Genomic DNA, 27,913 nt, shown 5'->3' with positions numbered 1-27,913 from the left:
TACTTATCGAGGGGCGTATGCCATAGCACTTCCCCTTTTAAATAGGTTTATCTTATACTTAATTATTTATAACAATATAACAGTTTATTTGTATTGTTTCTTCTCTTCTTCAAACAAAACTTTAATAATAATAATTTTTCTTTTTGTTTTTAAATTCGATCGAGCTTTCAACTATAAACATATTTTTCATCCCTTTTCAAACGTTTTGTTCTGTTCGATCTTCTAAGTTCGAGCTCCGATAATTTAATCGGTAATTTTCGTTTAGAGCATTTTCTAGGCAATTCGCAATCAGGGAAACCCCTGAAAATAATTTCTTCCTCCGAGTTATCTTTCGACGCGCCTTGTTCCTTCCCTTCGAACGTTCGATAGAGTGGTACCAATTTTGGACCCTCTGGTCTTCTGTCTGTCAGTCTAATTTGTCCTCGCTGGGCCATCACCGGCACGTTTCCAATCATAATCTGAAAGGTAATTTTAGAAAAACGTTTTATATAATTAGCCTTGACCCAACGCATGTGATTATGAGGGTTGTGGTTCTTGTACCACACTTCATCACCCTCCATCAGGTTGTTAAATGTGTCGTTAGTATGTTCACTTCCTGATATCTCATCATCACACGGAGAGGATGGTAACGACATTTGTCGTTTATAATGCTTTTTGGGATTGAGCAAGTCAATTAATATTTTTGGACTAAAATTAAAAATTCTTTCAGATGGGAATTTCCCATCATTTGTCAAACAAGTATTTCTATACGTGAAAAAGAATAAATTTATCTGGTCTTTCGAATCTATTTCCATAGTTTCCGGTTTCATTAGGAACTTTTTTAGAACTTCCTTCACAGTTCTAACTGGTCTTTCCGCTTGTCCGTTACTTGAAAGATTATATGGCGGACTTTCCAGCACTTTTATTCCTTGCCTTTCTAAAAAGCTCACGAAACTATAGGAGTTAAATGGAGGACCACCATCAGAAACTAAAACGTCTGGCAACCCATATCTCGTGAAAAATGCTACCAATTTTTTTGGACTTTTCCTGAATCGGTTCCATTTCTCATGTACTCTATCTCGATCCATTTGGAAAAGCTATCTACTATTAGGAGATAATTACGATGTTCAAAGTAAAAAAATCAATATGGATTCTACTAAATGGTTTTGTAGTACCAATCCATTTGGATTCTGTTTTTGTATTTGGTAATATTGCCATACTGCCACAAACGTCCCAATTTTTTACAAAATTTTCAATGTCCTTATTAATACCAAACCAGTAAACTTTCCGCCTAGCCAATTGCTTCATTTTCACCATGCCAGCATGTAAAATTTTCAAGACTCCGCTCTGTATGAGCCGTGGTATCACTACCCTGCCCTGATACATTAAGCATTCGTCAACAATTTCCAAATCATGTTGATTAGAAAAAACGTTAATGAAGCGTTTGTCCATTTTTTTATGCCAACCGTTCCTCATGCAATTAATAATTTCCATTAGGAATTCGTCTTGTTTTGTCTTTTTTGCTATCTGTGCGGAATCGATCGGGATTTCTCGACTAAAATTTATGTTTTTGATAAAACCTTTATCCAAACATTTTGGAACTTCTTCCTGTAATGGAAATCGCGAACAAAAGTCCACGTTTCCCATTTTATTTGAAGCCCTGTATTGAATTGAGAAATCATAAATTGACAGTTCTAAAATGTAACGTTGAAGTCTAGTGACAAAAATAGAATTTCTTCCCTCTCTGGCGAAAATGCTTACCAATGGCTTATGATCCGTAAAAACTGTGAAGGTCTGCCCGTATAAGTATTTATGAAATTTTTTTATCGTTGAAACCAAAGCCAAGGCTTCCAAATGTAAGATGGGATAATTTTTTTGCGCTGAGTTTAGCGAAAACGAGGTGAAGCATATTGGTTTTTCTACCCCATTTATGACATGTGCCATTACCCCACCTAAACCATAGCCTGACGCATCAGTCACTATTACAATCGGTTTTTTTGGATCATAGAATTCTAAAATTGGGCTATTCAATAAAGAGTTTTTGCTCTCTATGAAGGTTTTTTCACAATTATCGTCCCAAATAAATTTTGAATTATTTCTCAAAAGATTGTACAAATGAAATAACTTAGCAGAAAGATGAGGTATGAATCTGTTGTAATAATTTATTAATCCCAGAAAAGTGTCATATATTCAAGAACCTTTTTCAACATTCTTTCCACAAATCCCTAATAACTTTTCCCAAGATCATAAATGAGTAACAAAATCTAAAAGAACCTTTTTCTCCCTGGTTCCCAAAAAAAACCAAAGCAAAGTCTTACTTTGTTTCCCACACGCAAACCTTTCAAATAAATTAATTACCAAACCACTCAAGATTTCCCACGAGTCCCAAAACGATTAACCAATCCTTAACATTCCCATAAGTCAAGCGAACATGTCCAACAGTTAAAAGTTGCATAACCGAGCCAATGCACTTGTCCCAGTGCATAAACCCGGCTAGCGTTTTTCTCATGACACAGTGCGAGAGTCAAATTACATTGCTTCGCACTGTGTCTGGACCTATCCCAAGCCTAGCGCGACGAGCGCATATGGCTAAGCGCACATGGCTAAATAGTAAACAAATACCACAAGCGTGTGTGTTTGTATTTTATATATTTTGTTTACCAATCGTGTCGGTGGCATCAAGCTAGCCCGCGATTCGATGATAGTTATTTGAGTGGTATGTTTTCCCCCACTAGAATTAAGCAGTACTAGAATTAAGCAGTGTAAGCTAAGAACCAACCTGTAACCAAAAGAGTAAAATAAAGAGCATTCGAAGTCGAAACACCAAACAGCGTAGTTGTTTTAGTTAAGGTGTTTACATGGCGACCGTGCAGCGGCGCGAACGGGTGAATAAGTGAAAATAAGGAGTTAGTATCCCCGCGCGTTTGTTGCTTTTACACCACCAAGTGTGGAATAAAAATGTGTATGTGAAAATCAGTAGTTATTGTCCACGCGTGTCAATCAGTGACATCAAGCAAATGCATATAAAATTTCGAACATGAGAATGTCGTTTGCAGTTGCGATCTTTGTGAGAGAACAAAAGTGACAAGTCTAATTGTCTAAACTGAACTAAACACCCGAGTGAGAATAAAAGTGACAAGTTTAATTGCCTGAACTAAACTGAACATCCGAGTGAGAATAAATGGTGGCAAGTTTAATTGTTTAAAATGGGGAAAACGCAGTCAAAATCTGCGACAGTCCACAACGCGGACCCCCAAGTGAACATAATTAATACGCAACAATTACATAGTGAGTCGTTGGAAACTCACGAAGTGCTGTTGTGGGTAATATTGTGCGCGACGGGCTTACAACTGTTACTTACCGCGTACAGCTTGCTAAAACAAAAAATCAACAAACGTGCTCTGAAAATTGCAAAAAGCTTGCAAGAAGTACGAGTAAATAACGTGTAATAAACTTATGTGACATGGGCTACTACCTCGCCCGAAGAAGGTAAACAGTGTAAAAAAAAAAAATTTAAACATTTTTGATAAAAAACTTAACGGTAGCTACCTCGCCCGAAGCAGGTAAACAGTGTTTAAAAAATATATATAAAAATAAACCAAACAAATCGTCACCATCAATGGATTCACTAGTGTACAGTTATCGAAATGATCGCATCAGCAGCAGAGGTCAAGCTTCATCACCGATTGTCAACCAGCCTGTACGACACGACAGCAGCAGTAATGCCAGATAAGTGATACTTGTGTTTGTATAATAAATATAATAATTTAAAATTAAAAAAAAAAACTGCTAGAATTTTGTGTTTGCATAATCAATATAATAATTTAAGATTAAAAATCTGTTCATGCTAAAATTTAAGCAAATGATTTTGCATCACATCGAATTTAGTTAGTAGTAGATGGAGCGGTTGAAAGAGATTGAAGCTTTCATAAACAGAGAATATCTTAATTTATATAAAAATAAAACTAGAGGAAGAACATTATCGGGCATACAAACCAAACCAACCAAAGAATCAGAACTGAAAACTGGAATGAGGAAGTAGAAGTCTATACTAAATTAAAGGAAACATATAACAAATGCATAAATATTCTGGACAACACCCCAGTGGCTCAAAGAGGGTATGATAGTGAGCCTGAAGTTACTAATAAAAAACTTCTTCTGAAACCCGACATTAATGATTCGCTTTCAAGAGCAAACAGCGATAATAAATTAGCAACACCGAGTACCACTAACTCGTTCTTGAGAACGAACAGTGATATTCACTTAATAAAAAGAAAATTTAAATTAAAAATTTTAGCCAAATTAATCATTTGGTGTAAACGTGCTCATACCGCAGTATCAATGGCACTTAATATAAAAACAGCAGCCGAACTGGCTACCTTAATTCCTGCGTATGATGGAAACTCCGGAGGAGTTAAATCCTTCGTGGACGCAGTAAATTTAGTTGAGACAATAGTACCCGCTGAAAACAAAGCAGCGGCTATTCAAGTTATTTTAACTAAACTAAGTGGGAAAGCGAGAAATCTATTCGCTACAATTCCGGATGATTATGACGGAATTACCCAAGCTTTGATCAGCAATTGCAGTGAGAAAAGTACGTCAGATTCAGCTAAAAGTAATCTGAATAACCTAAAGTTAAAATCTCCAAGCGATTTGCAAAATTTTACTAAGCAAGTAGATTCACTTGCTGAAAAATTGACTGAAACCTATATTACCGAAAAAATTCCGAGCGAAGTCGCAAAGAAAATGTCTCAAAAAGCTGCTATCCAAACATTGGTAGCGAATGCTTCAAACTCAGAGACAAAAATAATGTTAAAAGTAGGTAAATTCACCAATCTCCAGGAAGCCATTAATATAATGGTGGAGAATGAAAATGTTACTACGTCAACATCGAACGCAGTGGTACTAAACGCCACGAGTAACAGAAATAGATATCAAAACAATAACGTGAACAGGATACCGCAGAGGAATAATAATCAAAGAACTAATTTCAACAATCGATATCAACCACGATTCCCACTTAATAACTATAGAAATCATAGCAATCATAACAACCAATACAATCAACAGCAGAACAATAGAAACTTTAATCGGTTTAATAGAGGTTTTAATCAAAATTACAACCAAAACCGTCAGTTTAACCCGAATAGAAATTTCGAAGCAGCAAGAATGTTTTTCTCAAGACAGCAAAACATTCCGCAACTACCGAGCAATATTCCAACTCAACATCAAGAACGCTTAGTTAATCCCTGCTATGCTCAAGTAGCAACGGGATCCAATCAACCAAACAGTCAGCAAAACGCTAATAACCAACAGTTAGCAATACCACAAAATGGATTTTCCAATCCAAATTATTTTTTTGGCCAACAGTAACAATTGATCCTAGACGTCGACTAACTAGTCAGTTGTTACCAACCGCCACACCGATATTGACAATTAATTTAAATGCATCAAACTTTATCCAGGTCAAAGTGCACATGACCGGGAATACAATTTGTAATTTAATCATTGATACTGGAGCTGATATATCGTTATTTAAAGCGCGTAATATCAACCCAGATCAATCTGTAAATATTAATAATAAAATAAAATTAGTTGGTATTACAGAAAATAGCGTAGAGACTTTAGGCTTAGTTAACACCGCACTATGCTTTAACAATAGCTTAGTTTTGAACCATAATTTTCATTTAGTTACGCCCGATTTACCTATTCAAGCGGATGGTATTTTAGGACGTGACTTCTTGATTAATTATAAATGTATTGTAGATTATGAATATTGGCTACTTACATTTAACATAGAAAATATACAGATAGCAATACCCATTGAAGATAATTTAAACGACGGCTTTATGTTACCAAGCCGCAGCGAAGTTATCAGAAGAGTCCCACATTTAAGAATCTCAGAAGACATGGTAGTTCATTCTGAAGAGATTTATCCAGGAGTATTTTGTGGAAACTCCATTATTTCAGCAATAAAACCTTACGTTAAGTTTATAAATACTAATAATGAACCATTGTATATATCTTATTCTCAATTTAAACCTACGTTAAGTCGTTTAACTGACTATGTTATTCTTAACGTGAATAAAAACAAACGTCAGCATGAAAGTAGATGTGAACAAATTTTAAATAACATTAACATGGAAAAAATTCCGCAATATGCTAAAGAAAAATTTATGAATTTAATTAATAACTACCAAGATATTTTCTGTTTACCAGAGGAAGTGGTTTCGCAGAATAATTTTTATTCTCAGAACATTGTTCTTAATGACAATGTTCCAGTATACATTCCTAATTATAAGACAATTCATGCACAGCATGACGAGATTGACAAACAGGTGAACAAAATGTTAGAGAGCAACATAATTGAGCCCTCAGTATCTTCATATAACTCTCCAATTTTACTGGTGCCAAAGAAGTCTAATGACAATGAAAAAAAATGGCGCTTGGTGGTCGATTTTAGACAACTCAACAAAAAGATTTTAGCGGATAAATTCCCGCTACCGAGAATTGATGACATCTTAGATCAACTCGGTAGAGCAAAGTATTTTTCAACTCTAGATCTCATGTCAGGTTTTCATCAAATACCGCTAGACAATGAATCTAGAAAATTCACCGCCTTTTCAACAAAAAATGGTCATTATCAGTTCACAAGATTACCTTTCGGACTAAACATAAGCCCGAATAGTTTTCAACGAATGATGACAATAGCCATGGCAGGTTTGACGCCAGAGTTAGCATTCATTTATATTGATGACATTGTAATAATTGGTTGTTCAGTTAATCATCATCTTTCAAACCTAACTCAAGTTTTTGAACGTTTGAGATACTATAATCTGAAACTTAATGCACAAAAATGTAATTTTTTCAGTACAGAAGTGACATATTTAGGTCATAAGATTACGGATCAAGGTATGTTACCAGATGATTCCAAATTTAAAGCTGTGTTGAATTATCCAGTACCATCAAATGCAGACGAAGTTAGAAGATTCGTTGCATTCTGTAATTATTATAGGAAATTTGTGCCGAATTTCGCAACGTTGGCATATCCTTTAAATCAGTTGTTAAAGAAAAATACGACGTTCGTTTGGACTGAGAAATGTCAAATTGCATTTGACAGTTTGAGAAATATTTTAATATCACCAACATTGTTACAATATCCCGATTTTTCAAAGGAATTTATACTGACGACAGATGCTTCAGACGTTGGATGTGGAGCAGTTCTGTCTCAACAAACGCAAAATGGAAATTTACCAATCGCTTTTGCAAGTAAAGCATTTATTCAAGCAGAGAAAAATAAACCTGTTATTCTGAAAGAATTAACGGCTATTCATTGGGCCATTAATTATTTCAAGCCTTACTTGTATGGAAGAAAATTCACAGTTCGGACAGATCATAGACCTTTGGTTTATCTGTTTGGAATGAAAAATCCTACTTCTAAATTGACCAGAATGCGCCTCGATTTAGAAGAATATGACTTCACAATAGAATACATTCCAGGAAAAGGAAATGTAGGAGCTGATGCGTTGTCTAGAATAATTACAACCTCAGACGAGTTAAAGAATATTAATATATTAAAAGTAAATACGAGATCTATGACTAGAGAGACTCGAAAGAATAAAATAAATGATATTATTACGGGTGAACGGGAGTCGACGCCAGAAGAGATTGATCACCTCTCCGCGTACTCGACTAACAACCCCTCTGAAACAAATAAATTACTTAAATTAGAAACAATTGTAGTCGCAAATGAATTAAAGTTTATAATCAAGAAAAATAGTAAAATTGTTGCACAAGTGCATCAACAGTTAAATAACGGAAGTCAAATTTTAGAATCTGCTCTTCTGAAATTAGAGGATATCATGGTAAAAATGAATCAAGGAAAAATAGCGCTGTCGACTAACGACGAAATATTCAAAATGATTACTGTCGAAAATTTCAAAAATATAGCCAATACACTAGTGTATTCTATACAAATTATAATTTATAAACCACCAATGATGGTTACAAAAAAGGAAGTAATACAGAAAATATTACACGATTATCATTACACACCTACAGGAGGACACGTAGGACAACATAGACTATATCTTCAAATAAGGGAAGTTTACAAATGGAATAATATGAAAAGATCGATTGCAGAATTCATCAAGGCCTGTGAATTATGCAAACGAAACAAACTCATAAAGCATACAAAAGAAAAACAAATAGTAACTACAACTCCATCATTCCCATTTGAAATTATATCAATAGATACAGTTGGTCCGTTACCTAAAAGAAATAATAACAATAGATACGCAGTGACTATTCAATGCGATCTAACAAAATACGTTGTATTAATACCAGTACCAACCAAAGAAGCAAATGTTATCGCTAAAGCGTTGGTTAATTAATTCATACTAACATATGGAACATTTTTAACTTTAAGATCCGATCAAGGAACAGAATATAATAATGAAGTCTTTGATCAGATCTGCAAAATATTACATATCAAACAAAAATTTAGTACAGCTTATCATCCTCAGACAATCGGAGCGCTCGAGAGAAATCACAGATGTTTAAATGAATACCTGAGATCTTTCGTTAACGAGCATCAATCTGATTGGGATGAATGGTTGAAATTTTACGCTTTTAACTACAATACTACTCCACACACAGATCATGGATTTTCTCCACATGAACTTGTTTTTGGAGTTAAAGCTAAATTACCACAAGAAATTTTCAAACAAGGAATAGAACCAGTTTACAACTTTGAACAATATAGTAAAGAATTAAAATATAAAATACAAAAATCAAACGAAATAGCAAGGAATAAATTAATTGAACAAAAAGTAAAAAGAGTAGCTACAGCAGAACCCGATTCAAATCCAATTCAATTACAACAAAATGATACAGTTCATTTAAAGATCGAAAATAGAAGAAAACTAGATCCATTTTATGAAGGTCCGTACGTAGTAGAAGAACTTTTAGAACCAAATTGCAAAATTAAAAACGTTAAATCAAATCAGACAATAGTAGTACACAAAAATCGTTTAATAAAAACATAAACTTCGATTTAATTTTGTTTATATCAACTGTCTCAAATCAAATAAATAAACAAAACCATTGTATCTAGCTGATAGTTATTCTTAATAACCAAATATAAAATCTTTTGTAAGGAAACATACCATACTCAATTTTTCAAATTTATAAAGACATGTTGACAACAATAAATGTTCTCACTCCGTTTTCACATTTATGTTTCTCTTGGAGGGATGGTGTCATATATTCAAGAACCTTTTTCAACATTCTTTCCACAAATCCCTAATAACTTTTCCCAAGATCATAAATGAGTAACAAAATCTAAAAGAACCTTTTTCTCCCTGGTTCCCAAAAAAAACCAAAGCAAAGTCTTACTTTGTTTCCCACACGCAAACCTTTCAAATAAATTAATTACCAAACCACTCAAGATTTCCCACGAGTCCCAAAACGATTAACCAATCCTTAACATTCCCATAAGTCAAGCGAACATGTCCAACAGTTAAAAGTTGCATAACCGAGCCAATGCACTTGTCCCAGTGCATAAACCCGGCTAGCGTTTTTCTCATGACACAGTGCGAGAGTCAAATTACATTGCTTCGCACTGTGTCTGGACCTATCCCAAGCCTAGCGCGACGAGCGCATATGGCTAAGCGCACATGGCTAAATAGTAAACAAATACCACAAGCGTGTGTGTTTGTATATTATATATTTTGTTTACCAATCGTGTCGGTGGCATCAAGCTAGCCCGCGATTCGATGATAGTTATTTGAGTGGTATGTTTTCCCCCACTAGAATTAAGCAGTACTAGAATTAAGCAGTGTAAGCTAAGAACCAACCTGTAACCAAAAGAGTAAAATAAAGAGCATTCGAAGTCGAAACACCAAACAGCGTAGTTGTTTTAGTTAAGGTGTTTACAAAAGATTTCAATTCTGTTACGTTTCTTGGTGCTTTTGCATCCTTGATCGTTTGAATTTTACTTGGGCAGGGCAATAGTCCTTTATTACTTAGTATGTGTCCCAAGTAAGGCAACTCAGTAACAAAGAATTTACGTTTTTCCCAGTTAACTTTAATGTTAGCCTCTGACAATTTCGTCAAGGCTAAATTTAGTTTCTCATAGCAGTCCTGTAAATTTTTACCTGCTACTAAAACATCATCCAAATAACAAGAAACGTTTTCTATGCCCTGTTAAACCTGATCCATCACTTGTTGAAAGATGGATGCACTAGAGGAGGCTCCCTGTGGTAACCTATTATACGTGTATAATCCTTTGATTGTATTGATTACTAAGAACTTCTTTGACCTCTCCGACAGAGATAATTGTGTATATGCACCTTCTAGATCAAGTGCACAAAACACATTACAACCTGCCAAACTGGCAAACAAGTCTTGAGCTATGGGTAACGGGTAGGTATTTGGAATTAAAATTTTATTTATGGAAACTTTGCAGTCTATCACTAAGCGAATATCATTATTTTTTTATAACTATTACTATAGGTGACGTCCACTCACTAGTTTTGATAGGTGTAATAACTCCCTCTTTTTCCAATTTTTTAAAATAGGTTAAAACTGTGTCCCTTAGACGAAAAGGTACATTATATGCTTTTTTAAATGTCGGTTTATTATCTTTGAATACTAAGTCTGCTTCAAACCCCTTAATGGGGGTTGAAAATTTTTTTATAAAAACATTAGAAAAATTTCTTTTGATATCGTGTACCAATTCAGCACTTTGTCTTTCACCTATGCAGTTGATAGTTTGCGCGCCTGAAAAAAATGTCTCCAATTGCTGAAAAACAAATCAAGACCGTCCCGCCCCAGCAGAGGTATGAAATTGTTTGTGCTATCTAAAACAACCAAAGTTAAACATCCTTGTATTTCACCGTACGATATGGAAACATTTGTTTCTCCCACTATTTTTAATTTATCCCCATTTACTACTGCCAATTTCTTCTCTGATTTTCTCAGAGGTGCCTTGAAATAAAATTTATATGAGTCCTTGCTCATAACTGTAACTGAAGACCCACAATCAACTTCCATTTGGATATTTTTCCCTTGCATGGTAACATTTATTAAGCATGGATTGTTAATTTTATTAATATAGGAAGCATCATACAAGATAATTCACCTTTATCTTTTTTGTCATCGTCATCGCTGTCCGAGCTCCTAGTCCTTAATTGGCTGAAAATTTCCTCTAAGTGGCAACATTGACTGGGTCCTGGTTCATTCCAATTGTCCACGAATTTCACTGATCCTCGCATAATGTTTTTTAACTTGAAGCATTTCATCTTTATATGTCCTCTAACCCCGCAAAATTCACACGTTACGTTGGGGTATTTCTTTTTTATCAAATTTTGTCCCTCGCGCCACTCAGCTGGTTTGGGGTTCGAACCATACCAATACGGGTTTTGTTGTTCCCTGTAATATGGTTTATAACCTAAACGTTGCTTTACTGGCCCTTTATATGTGTTCACAATTAAAAATAAGGCCGATTACTTGAGCATCCCTAAGATGTGATCCACAGTAGCGATCATTTCCCCTTATCATTCAATACGAGATCGGTAATCAAAAATTGTATTTGTGTAGGCATGACACGATCACACGACGATCGTGATCTCAATTATATTCACCACTGACTCATCATATCACGTTCAATACGAGGGCAGTGGCAGTTCGGTTTTGATAGCGAGAGATAACGCATGTCGTTCAAACATACTAGCAATAAAGTGATAGAAATTGGCTGAATCTAATCGCTAAAATACAATTTATTTTTCGGAACTAGTTGCGTATTATTTTGAAGTCACCCGCGGTCCTAGTCACATTCATAAACATTTTTGGTCCTTCGAGCCGGATTCGGTGAGCCGGTGGGACTGTACGGTGATTAGCGAACTAGTGAAAGTGCGCGGAACAATTGAACAATAGACGCAGTAGAGTAGATCCACCATTACGATCGTGGCCTGTAGCGTGGCGTGGGTAGCCGCCATCGCGATTGAAGTTGGGGTGCTTTGTTTGATAAAACGTAGTTACGGTGATGGATGATGGTAGCGGCTAATCAACGTGACGACATCGATCGTCAGTTTGGACGAGCTCAGATACTACAAAAATCAGCGGTCAGAGGGAAGTAGAAACTTGCATGTGATCTGTGGTAGCATCAAGCATGTGATGCTCATCAAAAAAAAGGGTAGAAAATTAAAATGATTTTGGTGGTCCCCTCGCTGCAGTCAAATTGGGTTGATTTATTCTCTGTCATCCGTGGGACGTCGAGTCGAATAGCGATCGCGTATTGTCAAAGGTGGATCAAAGTGAAACACTTTTTATGAAGTATTAATAATAGACTAACTGAAGTGAAGTTATACTAACATAGTGAACATTAACATTTGATATTAGTTCGAGAGTGCAAATAATTAAGTATGGCTACTGATTTGCGTGATTCAAAAAGGCAGGAGAGGCAGTTGTTGGCAACGTTTGAGGGTGCCAGTAAGTTTTTACAGAAATTCAAAGCAGAGAAACATATAGGGCAAATTGAGAGTCGCCTAGAGCTTCTTGAGACGGCAATGAAGAAGTTTCACACCGTTCGTAGAAAAATAGAATTGCTGGTCGAGGAAGCTGACGAAAAAGAATCAACTGACTCTAAAGAAGCTGCAGCTGAACGGGCTACGCAGGCGCAGATGCTTGCTGAAAGGCGGGAGGCCGAAAATGTTGAGGTAATGCAATCGACAGAAGACCTCTATTGTGAGCTTAAGTCATCGTTGCAAGCTCTGCTTCCCAAACCGATCGAGCAGCCAGTGTCGTGTCCTACACCGACCATAATACAGGCTGCTACCAAAACGATGTCAAGGGTCAAACTCCCCGAGATACGGCTGCCTAGTTTTAGTGGCAGAACTAATGATTGGGTTACATTCCGAGATATGTTCCAAAGCCTGATTCACAACAATAATCAACTGAGTGCGATGGACAAGTTTTCGTATCTTCGCTCATCTTTTGTAGGAGAATCCCTTCAGGAGATTGAATCCATCGAGATGACGGTAGCCAACTATGAAATCGCATGGGATCTGTTAAAAAAGCGCTACGAGAACCGCAAATTAATAGTAGAAGCGCATCTTGATGCATTGTTCGCTGTGGAGCCAATGAAGCGGGAGAGTTACGACGGCTTAAACCAAGTGATTAGCGAGTTCGATAAAAACTTGCAAATATTGGAAAAGGTGGGAGAAATTTTCCGCAATGGAGCACTGTTTTGGCACATATGATGTGTTCGAGATTGGATCAAGTCACGCTGCGACACTGGGAATCGCATCATAGCTCGAAAGAAGTTCCAAAATACGACGAGCTAGTTAGTTTTCTTCGGAATCATTGCTCCGTCCTTCAATCAATCGCTCCGCTGAGACCAGCTCATGCGGAGGTGAAGAAGTCGAAGTTCACCGTTGTTCATGCGTCAACACAGTCGTTTAAACGATGTCCATTTTGTGGCGAGAGCCCGCATTCCGCTTTCAAGTGCCAGAAATTTATGAAGATGAGAGTTAGTGAACGCTATGAGAAGGTGAAACGAAGTGGGCTGTGTCTGAATTGTTTTTCCCCACGCATTTGGCTCGAGTGTGCACAAGAGGTGTGTGCCAGCATTGTCAGAAGAAACACCACACGCTTCTGCATAACGCGCCATCGTCTGGTAAAAGGTCTGCAACGTCAGCAGCATTGCAGAAAGATTCCTCAGTCCCACGAGTCAAATATGGTCCCCAGGCAATGAACACACCGCAAACACAATCACAAGCCCAGAACCAAACCACACCTACTCAGCACGCAAGTCAATCTACAAGTTCATACCCTATTGCTAACACAAATTCGCAACATACACCAAACACCACAGATCAAGTAATCAAATCCAACTGCTTCAATACCAACATTTTTGCCTCGACAAGGCAAATTTTACTCTCCACCGCCATAGTGCGTGTATCAGACATGTATGGAAATGTCCAGCTAGCCAGGGCATTATTGGACTCCTGCTCGGAGTATTGCTTTATAACCACAAACCTCTCTCAAAAGTTGAAATTAGTGGAAGGTGCCAGCTACCTGTCTGTAGCAGGTATTGGAGGTTCTGTAGTCAAATCTACAAGAAAGGTTGAAGCAACGATTGCGGCTCGATCATTCTCAATTTCATCATACGTGGAAACTGTTCAGTTACATGTACTTCCAAGGCTCACATCCAAACTACCCTTGCATGCAGTGAATTTGCAGAAATTGGCGATTCCGGATACCATAACACTCGCAGATCCTGAATTTCATCAACCGGGTCCGATAGACCTCATCATTTGGGCGGAATACTACTACGATTTATTGATGAACGAGCGGATGAAGCTTACAGATGATGGACCCAATCTTCAGAAGCCTGTCTTCGGATGGGTTGTATCGGGTCGTATTCCTGGTAGTAAACTTGAAGTTCCTAGAACCATTACTCACTCATGTTCGACACATGATCTTCGGGAGCTGCTAGCAAAATTTTGGGAAGTGGAATCATGCAACATCAAGAGTACGCATTCAGTAGAAGAATCGACCTGTGAAGAACTCTATGAACGCACAGCAGTACGTGACAGTGAAGGAAAATTTGTAGTGACACTTCCCAAGAAGGACTGCGTAATTAGTCAACTAGGGGAATCAAAATCCATCGCATTGAAAAGGTTCTACGGACTGGAGAGACGATTCGCCACGAACGAGGAGTTGAGAATTATGTACAGTACCTTTATGAATGAATACTCCATGGGTCATATGCAACAAGTACACGAGGAAGCGAGCGACTATCCCTCGTACTACATGCCCCATCATGCGGTCTTAAAACCCGATAGCACAACAACTAAGCTGCGGGTTGTATTCGACGCTTCCTGTTGTACATCTTCGGGAATATCCTTAAACGATGGACTCATGGTAGGACCCGTTGTGCAGGAAGATTTACTCTCCATCATTCTTCGGTTTCGATTTCGTCAATTCGTATTGGTGGCAGATGTTGCCAAAATGTACCGTATGGTAAAGGTAGTCGATGCTGATCAATCACTTCAGCGCATACTATGGAGAAGTTCTCCAACCAAACCTGTCAAGTGCTTCCAATTAACCACTGTTACATACGGGACAGCCTCGGCGCCGTATCTGGCAACCAAAAGCCTTCAAAAGTTGGCATCTGAAGGAGAAGCTACACACAAAGCTGCAGCGAGAGTAATCAAAAAGGACTTTTACGTCGATGATATGCTGACAGGTACAGATGATTTGGAAGAGGCAAAGGCACTAGCAGCAGAAATCATCCAGCTCATGAATTCAGCAAGCTTCACGTTGAGGAAGTGGAACTCCAACAGCGCAGAACTCCTATCAACTATACCACAGATTCTGAGGGACGATCGAGCTACTCTCGAACTCGATTCGTCTACGTCACCCATAAAAACGTTGGGGCTGATATGGCAACCAGTTTCCGACAACTTTCTATTCGTTGTTCCTCAGTGGAACCCTGAGCCAACAATCACCAAACGGGTGGTACTTTCGGATACAGCTCGTATATTTGACCCCCTTGGCTTGATCGGTCCTGTCACAGTTCTGGCTAAAATTTTCTTGCAGGACTTGTGGAAGCATAAGGCCGATTGGGATGATCCATTACCAGAGGACCTTCAAACATTCTGGAATGAATACCGCAGGAATATCGCAGCTCTCGAATCCCTGACGGTTCCAAGATGGACATGCTACACCAACGATTTGAAATCGGTAGAGCTACATGGTTTTTGCGACGCTTCGGAGGCAACCTATGGGGCTTGTCTATATCTGCGGTGTGAGATGGAAGATGGCTCAGTTACTGTGCGTTTGATCACTTTCAAATCTCGCGTTGCTCCTTTAGAAGATCTCTCTCGCAAAAAGAAAAAACTCTCCATCCCTCGCTTAGAACTCTCTTCAGCCTTACTTCTTAGTCATCTATATGAGAAATTGCGAAGCAGCATAGAATTACCCACTAACGCCTACTTCTGGACAGACTCGATGATTGTGAAGCGTTGGTTATCCTCACTGCCGTCCCGGTGGCAAATATTTCTAGCGAATCGTGTATCAGAAATACAGCATCTCACCAAAAATGGAGTATGGAGTCACGTTGCTGGTGTTGAGAATCCAGCGGATATCATTTCGCGAGGAATGACACCGGTACAGCTGCAATATCAACCATTGTGGTTCAATGGTCCGTTGTGGTTGCGTCAAGATCATGCTACTTGGCCAAATTCATCAGAAACGCAACTTGATCTGGATAAATCACTGTTAGAGGAGAGAACATCAGCCCTTCCCGTTCGAGTCATGACCGCTAGTGAAATTTTCACGTTACGTTCGTCGCTGCCAGAACTCATCAGATTGGTTGGCTGGTTACGTCGCTTCATGTACAACTCGGCAAAAAGAAATCGCGAGAACCTACGCACAGGTGACTTGTCCGCGATTGAATACAATGAAGCAGAAAACGCGCTCGTACGTGTGTCTCAGCATGATAGTTTTCCAGAAGAAATTTCGGCCCTTTCCAAGGGAAAATCATTAAAGTCGTCTTCATTATTATTGTCGACAAACCCCCGCCTGACGGATGGTATACTTCGTGTTGGCGGCCGGTTAAGTCACGCACCCGTGTCAGAGACCCGTAGGCATCCCATAATTTTACATCATCAACATCCGCTAACGAAGCTAGTACTTGAGCACTACCACCGTAAACATTTTCACACTGGGCAGCAGTTGTTGATAGCTACAGTACGCGAGAAATTTTGGCCCCTTCGTATTCGCAGTCTCGCTCGCCAGGTAATTCATCGATGTATCTCCTGTTACCGAAGCAAACCAACAAATCACGAACAGTTAATGGCCGATTTACCATCGGTACGTGTAACACCTGGAGCAGTATTTTCGTCGGTTGGACTAGACTTCTGCGGCCCATTGCATATTAAATACCCAGGTCGTAAAGGAATTCCAATCAAAACCTTCGTATGCATTTTTGTCTGTCTAGTGACCAAGGCAGTGCACATGGAAGTTGTGGCAGATTTATCTACGCAAGCATTTATAGCTGCTTTGAAACGATTTGTTACGATTCGTGGGAAGCCCCATATCATCATGTGCGATAACGCTACCAATTTCATTGGAGCGAACAGAGAACTCGAAAAATTACGGTCACAGCTTAGCGAACAGCAGCTCCAGTACACCACTAGCAAGTTTGCTGAAGAGGAAGGAATTGATTTCAAGTTCATCCCGCCTCGATCCCCCAATTTTGGAGGACTATGGGAGGCGGCCGTTAAGTCCTTCAAGACCCATTTTCGTAAAACCATCGGAATCCAAACACTAACATACGATGAGCTACACACCGTTGTTCAGCAAATTTCAGCCATCCTCAATTCTAGACCGTTGACACCACTGAGCAATGATCCGAACGATTTTTCGGTGCTAACCCAAGGTCATTTCCTGATAGACCACTCACGGCAATTCCGGAGCCAGATTTGCAAGAAATGCCAGAAAATCGTTTATCGCACTGGCAACGAACGCAAGCCTTCGTACAGCAACTGTGGCGAAAATGGAAATCACAATTCCTCTCCGACCTGCACAACAGAACTAAATAGACTCAAAGACGTGACAACATTAAGGTTGGAGCCATGGTCCTGGTTAAAGAGGACAATTTACCTTCTCAGAAGTGGCAGTTGGGAAGGATAGTCAACATATTCACGGGCCAAGATGGAAACATCCGGGTGGTAGCCGTCCGGACTAAAGATGGTGTCTTCACAAGAGGCATCTCGAAGATTTGCATCCTTCCTTTTCAGGATAACGATATGTCCCACACAGAAGAGCGTTAGTCTTCGGGGCATTGGTGCTGCGGCACCGCGGAGGTCTCCAAGCGGAGGTCCTCCGCATTCCAGTTAAGTAGTTGTTTAATATTAATTTGCAAAAAACTCAAGAAATGTTCATCTCCCGTAGCCACCTTGTCCCGAGTTCCGGGGCAATCGTCGCCAAGAAGTCATCATTAGTTCATCATAAAGGCCAGTCCGTTCCGTCAATCATCTCGTACTTAGTCTACTCTGTGACGTCCAGCATGTTTTTGGGTCTCGGTTGGTTTTGGTATAGCACACAATTTATTCACTAGCTTCACATGATGTCAGCGCTGCAGCAAACGTAGGATTCTTCTGAGCACTGTGCGCACAGCTCAGGTAAAGGCATCTGCAAGACAGGTCATCAATTGGATTGATCACCCATACCGGTGGCCCCAGTCGTAGCAGACGCAAAGGAGTTTGAATGCAGCTATAATCTACAACGCGACGCGCAAGTCGCCCTCATCGGTGCCGTGGGCACCCGCAGAGGCCAGGAGGCCTCCGCTCCAGGCAAGTCATGTTAAAGTGCTCATTTTCGGTTTAAAAAGCACATTCTCATTTGTAGCAACGTGTGAAGCCATCACCTCCCAACCGAGAAGGACGTCAGTAGGAGTAAAAACACCCTCGAGCAGTTATGTACACTCATCAGTGCATCCCTAGAAATCGACATCAGCCAACAGTTGCAGCCCCTAGCATGCAATATACATAGCAGCAGAGAATCTTCAGTCCACTAGTAGATCACCCAGGCGTCGATCCGAAAGTAGCAGATAGCAAGACGTCAATCCGAAAAAGTAGCAGTGACCTCGTCGAGAAGCAGACGCGATCCTGTCATCAAGTAAAAAGCAACCAGTTCCTCATTGGGCATCGGCGACGGCATTTCCGCACGGAAGCAGCACAACAAATATACAGTCCACCCAAGATGTTTTCGAGCACTATGTCCAACAGAAAAGGGACATTTATTTGTCATAAGCGAATCAGATAGCGAATTGCAACAGAAAAATAATAGTTAGTTAGTTAAAGTTTTTGCTGAATAAGATAGTTAAATATTTGAAATTTAATAATTCCAAGGCGGCCGGTATGTTCACAATTAAAAATAAGGCCGATTACTTGAGCATCCCTAAGATGTGATCCACAGTAGCGATCAATTCCCCTTATCATTCAATACGAGATCGGTAATCAAAAATTGTATTTGTGTAGGCATGACACGATCACACGACGATCGTGATCTCAATTATATTCACCACTGACTCATCATATCACGTTCAATACGAGGGCAGTGGCAGTTCGGTTTTGATAGCGAGAGATAACGCAAGTCGTTCAAACATACTAGCAATAAAGTGATAGAAATTGGCTGAATCTAATCGCTAAAATACAATTTATTTTTCGGAACTAGTTGCGTATTATTTTGAAGTCACCCGCGGTCCTAGTCACATTCATAAACAATATGATGAACTTGGCCTTTGATTTTCACCGTTATTCGTTTCAAAAGTTTTGAATATTTTCTGAAGCACCGGAGTTGTTTGGTTATTAACCAAATAATCGTATGTCCCAGCTCTATCCCTTTTTCCTAGTGATTTGGCATTGGTTTTTGCCATCTCCCAGGTTAATATTATCTTTTCGGTGGCCTCGGCACTTAAATCCTCGTCCTCGTTTAAAATTTGTTCTTGCAGGCTTGAATCTCTGATCCCAAAAATTATCCTGTCTCGTATGGCCTGGTCTTTAAAATTCTCAAAACTGCAAAATTCTGCCTGTAGCTTAATTGCCAGAACGTAATCCTCTAGAGATTCATCTGGATGTTGAACTCTGTTTGAGAATTTCAATCTCTGAACCAAACCCGAAAGCGTTTTATCTAAACGGGATTTCAGCTTTCGAATCAAATCATCGTAGGTAATGAACATGTACATCTTCCTACTTCACAATGCATTGCGTGCTCATCTAGGCACTCGTGCCTTCAGCGCAATTGACTCATTCATCAGAGGACCGTTGCTGGTGATAATTTTGTTCAACCTAGAGATGTAGGAAATGACGCGACCTGCTCTGCTCTGGTAAACACTTCTGTTAATAATGACTCTCATTCTTTAGCTTCTACACCCGAACACCCCACCACTACCGAGATCTCTCTATATTGCTAAAATTTTAACCGCATGCGAGGCGCTCACAAAATTAACGAAATTCAAAAAAATGTACTATCCTGTTCATTTTCTGTTATTTTAGCAACCGAAACCAGCTGGGATGAGGGTGTTCGTAGCGAAGAAGTTTTCGGTTGCCGATATAATGTCTATAGAAATGACCGTAACTATCAATTATCTGAAATGAAATCCGGTGGTGGTGTTTTGATTGCGGTGTCAGTAGACTTTAATTCAGCGCTTATCGACACCATTCAGTTTAAAGAGTTCGAACATGTTTGGGTGAAAGCAGAACTAGCAAGAGAGACACACGTATTTGTCTCTGTCTATTTCCCTCCAAATAATGCGCGGATAGAAATCTTTGAAAAGTTTTTTCATGTTGTTGAAAATATTGCATCTGAGCTGTTACCTGAAGTAAAACTCTACATATGCGGTGATTTCAACCAACGCAACATTGATTTTATTCCGGACATCGATAACCATAGCATTTTACTTCCAATTATTGGCGAAAATGAAACGCTGCAGCTTCTTTTTGATAAAAGCTCTAGTCTTGGCCTTAATCGATTTATTTGAAAAATGGACAAAATTGTTATCTAGATCTGTTAATGTCCAACATTAGTGAAGACTTTTGTGTGACGAATTCATTACAACCATTATGGAAAAACGAAGTTTATCATACAGCAATAAAGTTTTCTTTATTTGTGCATGTGAATAAAAGTCCTGACGAATATGAATTCGAAGATGTTTTTGACTTTCAGTCAGCAAACTATGATGAATTAAAACATAAACTAAATAGTATCAACTGGCAAGATGTATTGTTTGAAGAAGTAAATGTCGATTCGGCTATAGAAAATTTTTATAAATTATTAGCTGATTTATTTATTAGCGAAATACCATTGAAAAGAAGAAGACGTCATGGCAATTCCAAATACCCAGTCTGGTACAATAGACAAATTAAAAACTTAAAAAATCGCAAACAAAAAGCATACAAAAAATACAAAACTCATAATAATCGTGATGCTTTAACAACTTATCTTAACATTTGCGGCGAATTAAACGATGCTATTAGTAACGCGTTTGAAGAGTTCACACTAAAAACTGAGCTTGAAATTAAATCCTGTCCGAAAAAATTTTTCAAATATGTTAAATCAAAGTTAAAATCTGAAAATTTTCCTTCAAAAATGCAACTGCATGACAAAGTTGAAGAGAACCCGGCATACATCTCTGATCTATTTGCTGATTTTTTTCAACAAAATCATACAACTTTCTCAGAATCTGATCGTGACTATACATTCTTCACCAACTTTCCTGAGTTTCCCAACTATTTCAATATTGAACATGTCAGCGCACGCGAAATTGAAGATACTTTAAAAGCTCTGGATGCGTCTAAAGGTCCGGGACCAGACGGAATACCGCCAGCATTCATGAAACATTTAGCTAAAGAGCTAACTTCCCCACTGTTCTTGATTTTCAATATGTCGCTGGAATCCGGTTGCTTCCCGAAATTCTGGAAAAACTCATATCTAGTGCCTGTTTTCAAATCTGGTAAAAAATCCGACATTAGCAACTATCGAGGCATAGCCATTCTTTCCTGTATACCTAAGCTTTTTGAAGCAATAATAAACAAAAAGTTATTCCACCAAATAAAAAATAGAATTACCCCAACGCAACACGGTTTTTTCAAAGGGCGCTCAACAACAACTAACTTACTCGAGTTTATTAACTTCTCTTTGAACGCAATGGATAAAGGTAATTATGTTGAAACCTTATATACTGACTTCAGTAAAGCTTTTGATCGCATTGATATACCCTTGCTTCTCTTCAAGTTACGAAAAATTGGAATTCATCCACAATTACTCAAGTGGATTGAATCGTATTTGACAGATCGTCAACAAACAGTCAAGTTTAAAGGTAGAGTATCGGAACCTATTCAGGTAACCTCAGGAGTTCCTCAAGGCTCTCACTTGGGCCCTCTACTATTTATATTATTTGTAAACGACATTTCCTTTATTCTAAAACATGTTAAAACTCTTATTTATGCCGACGACATAAAACTTTTCATTGAAATTAAAAACGCTGATGATGTAAACATTTTCCGTAACGAGATAAAATATTTTTACATTTGGTGTAAAAAAAGCCTTCTTCAGCTAAACGTAAAAAAATGTAGTTCGATGGCATTTGGTAGGAAAAGAAACATGCCAAGCAATATTATTTCCTTAGGAGATCAGGTAGTAGAGAAATATGAACTAGTTAGGGACTTAGGAGTCATACTCGACTCAAAATTAACATTCACTGATCACTACAATACAATTATTAATAAGGCTAGTAACATGCTCAGTTTTATAAAACGTTTCTGCTATAATTTCCAAGATCCATACACAGTAAAAACACTTTATAATTCATGTGTCAGGTCACTTTTAGAATACTGTAGCATTGTATGGTCTCCGTTTTCTGCAACACATGTAAACAGAATAGAATCAGTGCAAAAACAATTCCTGTTATATGCACTTCGTAATCTACGATGGACGTCATTTCCTTTACCATCATATGATGAACGCTGCAGACTCATTGACATCCAATCATTAAAAGCCCGTCGTGAATTCGCAATGATTTCATTTGTTAACGATATCGTATCTCAACGTGTCGATTCACCCGAAATATTATCAAGACTCAATTTTTATGTACCTTCTAGAAATTTGCGAACTCGGACTTTGTTTTCTTTAAATCATCAACGAAACAATTATGCTAAATACGGGCCTATTAATCAAATGATGTTAGTGTATAACCAACACTGTGAAGCAATTGACTTTTCTATGTCGAGAACTAAATTAAAACAATACTTCAATTCAACGCGCAATTTAAATCGATAGAAAACATTTATTGTAATAATCCGTCAAGTAGAGAATTTATTATTCAATTATTTATAAACTCTTTTTTTTTTTTGCTTCCACTAGTATAAATAGCATATAGCATGTAAGTTAGTTTTAAACATATGTAGTCTACTTTTGTTTGACGAAAATAAATAAATAAATAAATTACCCAAGTTGCCCTCAAGGAACAATAATTTTAGCTCCGCATAAATGAACGGGCCACTTAAAGTGATAAAATGAGCCTTTTTTTGCTCTTGCGTAATCACATTTGCTAAAAAATCACAAGAAGGTTGTATGCAAAGCCACGACCGCAAGGTTGAAGTAGAATACTTTTACAAGTAAGATAACCTGGCTGCTTGCGTGTCAGTCATTTTTTCTAGTAAATAAACGTTGACCGTTCATTGGCAGTATTGTAATTTCTTTTTTTCTGATATTTTGAATGAAGTTCATTGGATATTTTTAAATTTTGTGCAAATGAGAAGTTGAAGTGCTGCCGAATTGTAATATGCACATTTAATACGACATCATTAAACGGGAACGGAACAGAGGCTACGGTTATGCAGAACGCGGATGCCGGCGCGATGCGATTCGCCTTACCGTGGTGAAATGTACAGCTCTTTTTAAGGCGAAGTAGAGCTATACATTTCAACAGATTTCGTCTTGCCGAATCGCATCGCGCCGTTATTTGCGTTCTGCATGACCGTAGCCAAACACTAAGCGACGCAAACACGTAATAATAGTCAGAGTATGCATGTAGATGAAGATAATTAACTTTGGATTATAGCGCAAAACGAGAAAATATTAACTCTTCAAATAATCATTTGTGTTCTTCAAAATTTCAGTTGTTCAATTTAATATCCGATGAAATGCTTGTTTATTATCTGATGAAGCTCTTATATAGGCGAAATGATGCATTCCCAATTTACTAGGTCCATAACTCTGCCGACCGTGCTTGGGAAAGCGCGGTATAACGACCAATCAGAGGTCGAATTTTGTGTTTTGACAAGGCTTAAGAGTTTTCAATAGTACAATAGTTCGAATGATAGAATTGCAATTTCATGCATTTGGTAGGAATCTTGGAAGATTTTCTAATCGATTGCTGCAAAAACGAAGGAAATCCATCGAAAACAAACCGATTTATTAGCATTTGAAATTTTTCTCACTTTTTTCAGTTTTAGATTTTCATTTTACATCCCTATGTAGCCGAACTTCCTGAGAGAAGTATTCTAATTCAAAATTAAATCTTCATTAATTCATATGTTGTCCTTATAAGGACAATTGTTCAATTTATCATTGATAGTGAGGACTAAGGTGCACGGTCAACACAATGAGAAAGGTGTTTTCACATTGAAAACTAGACACGGCTTTACTGGAGGAAGTGTTGGCAAATGCATCTACCGCTAATACCACCGCTATCATACGAAAGCGCGTCGTTTCATGTGGGGAATATCAACAACGAAAAATGACGCGCGTCTAAGCATAACCCGAACTGTTTCGCCGTGCTGCTCCCATTTACCTTTACATCGGCCTCAGGGAAGTACCGGCTGCATCTGCATCTACCGCTGAGGCTGTCACTATACTGCTATTGGTACCAAAAGCTATTAACTCTTCAAATAAGTGTGTTATTTGTTCTCAAAAGAACAATTGTTCAATTCAAAATCGGATTTACGCAATCGCATCTCTGTAATATTACCGACAATAATATTCTTCTGAACAAACTGATACAACTTTCCCATTAGGCCTCTGCCATAATAGACGCGAACGGATTCGCTCAGCTGTAGGTTAATGTACAGCCATCAGTAGAGCTGTACATCAACCTACGACCGAGCGAATTGGTTCGCGCCGCTTTTCGCGTCTACTATGGCAGAGGCCTTAGAGAAAGTTGCTGGCTGATGTATTCACTTCATGCAAGCCTGCTGCTGATGCTTCCCGCTACCACACTGAAACAGCATTTTAGTTTAGGGAGTGTCGTTGCATCAGCTGACCCTGTTACTATCGATGCTGATATACCCGCTGCAACAGCTACGCTATGCATAGCCATGCCACAGTTGAGGCCGCTATACGCTGGCCCAACTGCTGAGCACCTGCAACGCTATCCGTAGCCATGCCACAGTTGTGGCCGCCATTGGTATCCGCTGTACCTGCATCTGCTGGCCCTGCTGCTATCGATGGTGAGATCCGCTGAAACTGCTACGCTTATTCGCAGCCATGCCACAGTTGTGGCCGCTATCCGCTATCGATGGTACCCACTGCTCGCTCCCGCTGCTGCTAAGGGAGGACTGCTGTCGTCGCTGTTCAGAACTACTATGAGCGGCTTCGACTAAAACAGGCTCTTATATAGGGATGAAAATAGGAATGAATTATTTTACGTACGTGGTGGAATGATATAACTTGAAAAATATGCGTGACTTCATTCTGGTTCAGAGCGATCATTCGATAAGCTCCACCTCTTTTTTCAGTTTCTAAAGTTTTTCCTCAGTTTCGTAGCACGGATGCACAAAAATGATTTCTTGTCGAACCGGACCGATAGCACTCTCATTGAAGCAACAAAATAACATGTTTTGTGTCGTGTTGTGCAGCTTGGTTGAAGAAAATGTTCCCGTCCCCGTGTCGCATGTAGCAGATTATTGCGTTCAGTAGACAGTAGATAGTGTATCCAGCGAATAAACACCGATGGTGCTCTCACACACGCTACGGTTTTAACCCGTAGCTTATTGCGGTTTGTAACATCAAGCGATTTCGTTTGCTCGCTGTTGCGTGTTGCATCATGTTGCAACTTGGCAGCTGAGAGACGACGAAATTCTGTTTATGCTGATTGATTGAATCGACTTCATATAAGCTCTGCATAGTCGAACTAACTGCTTTTGTGAATGCGTACTAACAGGGCAGTTAATTATTCAATGTCGGTTATGCTGATCGCAGCCTTTGCGCTGCCCCTACAGTGGGGGGTTTACTAAATAAAGTGAAAATTAGACAACTGCAACAGAATTTGATTGCATCCCGCACAGAATGTCTGCTTGTGTTGATGCCAGAAAATTATTAACCTTCAATTATTTTTTTATTTGCCTTGAAAAAAGCATGTTGCGGTACAAAATCGGTTGCTAATTACAACCTTTGAGCTGCCCTAACATTGGGGGAATTAAGATACACGGACAACATGCACTGTGAAAGCTATTTCACATTCAGTAAATTAGACGGGTGCGACAAATTTAAATTGCTAGGATGCAACACAGAATACTTGCTTGCGTTGACAAAAATTATTAACTTTCAATGACTTGTTTATTTGCCTTCAAAAAGGCATTTTGATTTCCAAAATTGGATTTCCTGATGGCAATCTTCATGCTGCCCCAACACGGGGGGAATAATGGCTGTCTGACGACACACGCTGAGAAAAACCGCGCTGCTCCTGAGACGTGGTGACCAGAAGAACCAACCACAGGGCTAGTGCTGCTGCTAAGGAAGGACGACTGTTGTTGTCGCTGTACACACGCTGAGAAAAACCGCGCTGCTCCTGAGACGTGGTGACCAACCACAGAGCTAGTGCTGCTGCTAAGGAAGGACGACTGCTGTTGTCGCTGTCAAGAACTCTTATGAGCGGCTCCGGCTGAAACAGGCTCTTATATAAGCCAAATAGCATGTTTTCAATTGCAAGGTATATGATCCTGTCGACCGTGCTTGGGAAGCAAGCATATAACGACCAATCAGAGGTCGAGTTTTTCGTTTTGACAAGGCTTGACTATTTTCAATAGTACAATAGTGTGAATAATAAAATTACAATTATCTTATTTTGGAAAGAATCTTAGAAGATTTTCCAATCTATTGCTGCAAGAACGAAGGAAATCCATCGAATACTAACCGATTTATTAGCATTTGAAATTGGACATATTTTTCACTCTTTTCGGTTTTAGATTTTCATTTCACATCCCTATGTAGCCGAACTTCCTGAGAGAAGTATTCTACTTCAAAAACAATTTTCAAGCCTATCTATTTATTCGGAAAAGGATGTTCCTTTCCTATATGGTTCGATCAACGACGTCATACCCGTTTGAGCCATTTTCTTTTTTTTATACGTCAAATAAAACACATAAAATGAATGGAAATAACACAATATTAATTTTTCCCGAAATTCCGAAAATTTATATATAGTTATATATGAGTAAATAAAAAAAAACTTGAGGACTTACCGAATTATTTCCAGGGCTTTTATAAGTTTGTATAAATATGGCTAACCTTTGTTGCCTTATATTGTATTATAATTGATTTCCTTGCCCTCCTAATGCCACCCTGTATGGCTATTTTTTTCCTGTCCTTTTTGTTATAAATCCTTTGATTTAATTATGGTCCAATTATGGTTTGCCTCTTGGATCCTTTCCTTATGAAGTCCTTTTGAAAAGAAAAAAAAATATTAGCCTTTTGTTTATTGGTTATATTGTGCTGAAACGCAATTGAAATAAAACAATCAAAATGACAATTACCTTTGTCTTTCACAACAAAAGAATTGTAAATGCACAATTGTAAAAATAAATCAATCAGCGGACTCAACAATTGCCCACTCTACCCTATTTGACTAGTATCAAATCGGAGTGAAAAAAATGGCTAACTTTTCCTTTTCCAGCCACGTGCCGAAACCGTTTTTTTTACCACCGTTAACATTTGATTATTCAGGCCTTTTATGTATTTCCACTACCGTAAAGCTTCTCGCCTAGCACTGCTGGATAGCCAACTAGTGGCTTTTTATGCCTCGCAGTGAAATTGCGTACCCCTTTATTCACTAAAAAAAACTTAAAAGAAATTCCTGCTGGTATACAGCATGGAATTTATCATTAATTAATGATTTTTCTACTCAATTTTTATCTTCGTCGCCAGTTTTAGAGTTTCACCTTATTCCCCAGATGGGAATACTACTAATTAAGGGGCTCTGCCCTAAGCCACTATAGACTCACCTCTAGTCTAATCTGATAAGACACCAATTTAGGCCAAGATGGAGAAATCCAATGGAGAAGCCAACTAGTTGCAGGTCTCCTACACAGCACCGAACCTCTGGGATTTTCGATTAAATTTAGTTTCAAAAAGACACTTCTTA

The 27,913-nt window shown here is 38.6% G+C and overlaps 1 long non-coding RNA gene across 1 annotated transcript; it reads right to left on the bottom strand.

Moving 5' to 3' along the window:
• Positions 1-37: 37 nt before the first annotated feature.
• On the bottom strand, positions 38-27,913 carry LOC129727671 (uncharacterized). The gene is made up of 3 exons (XR_008728581.1): positions 27,774-27,913; positions 27,015-27,213; positions 38-458 (listed from the first exon to the last, which is right to left on the bottom strand). It is a non-coding gene; the product is annotated as an uncharacterized LOC129727671 (long non-coding RNA).

The sequence above is a fragment of the Wyeomyia smithii genome, chromosome 3 (assembly GCF_029784165.1).
Source record: "Wyeomyia smithii strain HCP4-BCI-WySm-NY-G18 chromosome 3, ASM2978416v1, whole genome shotgun sequence".
Taxonomy (NCBI): Eukaryota; Metazoa; Arthropoda; class Insecta; order Diptera; family Culicidae; genus Wyeomyia; species Wyeomyia smithii.
Note: the sequence above shows the minus strand (reverse complement) of the source record. Positions and strands in the feature narration are given on the sequence as shown.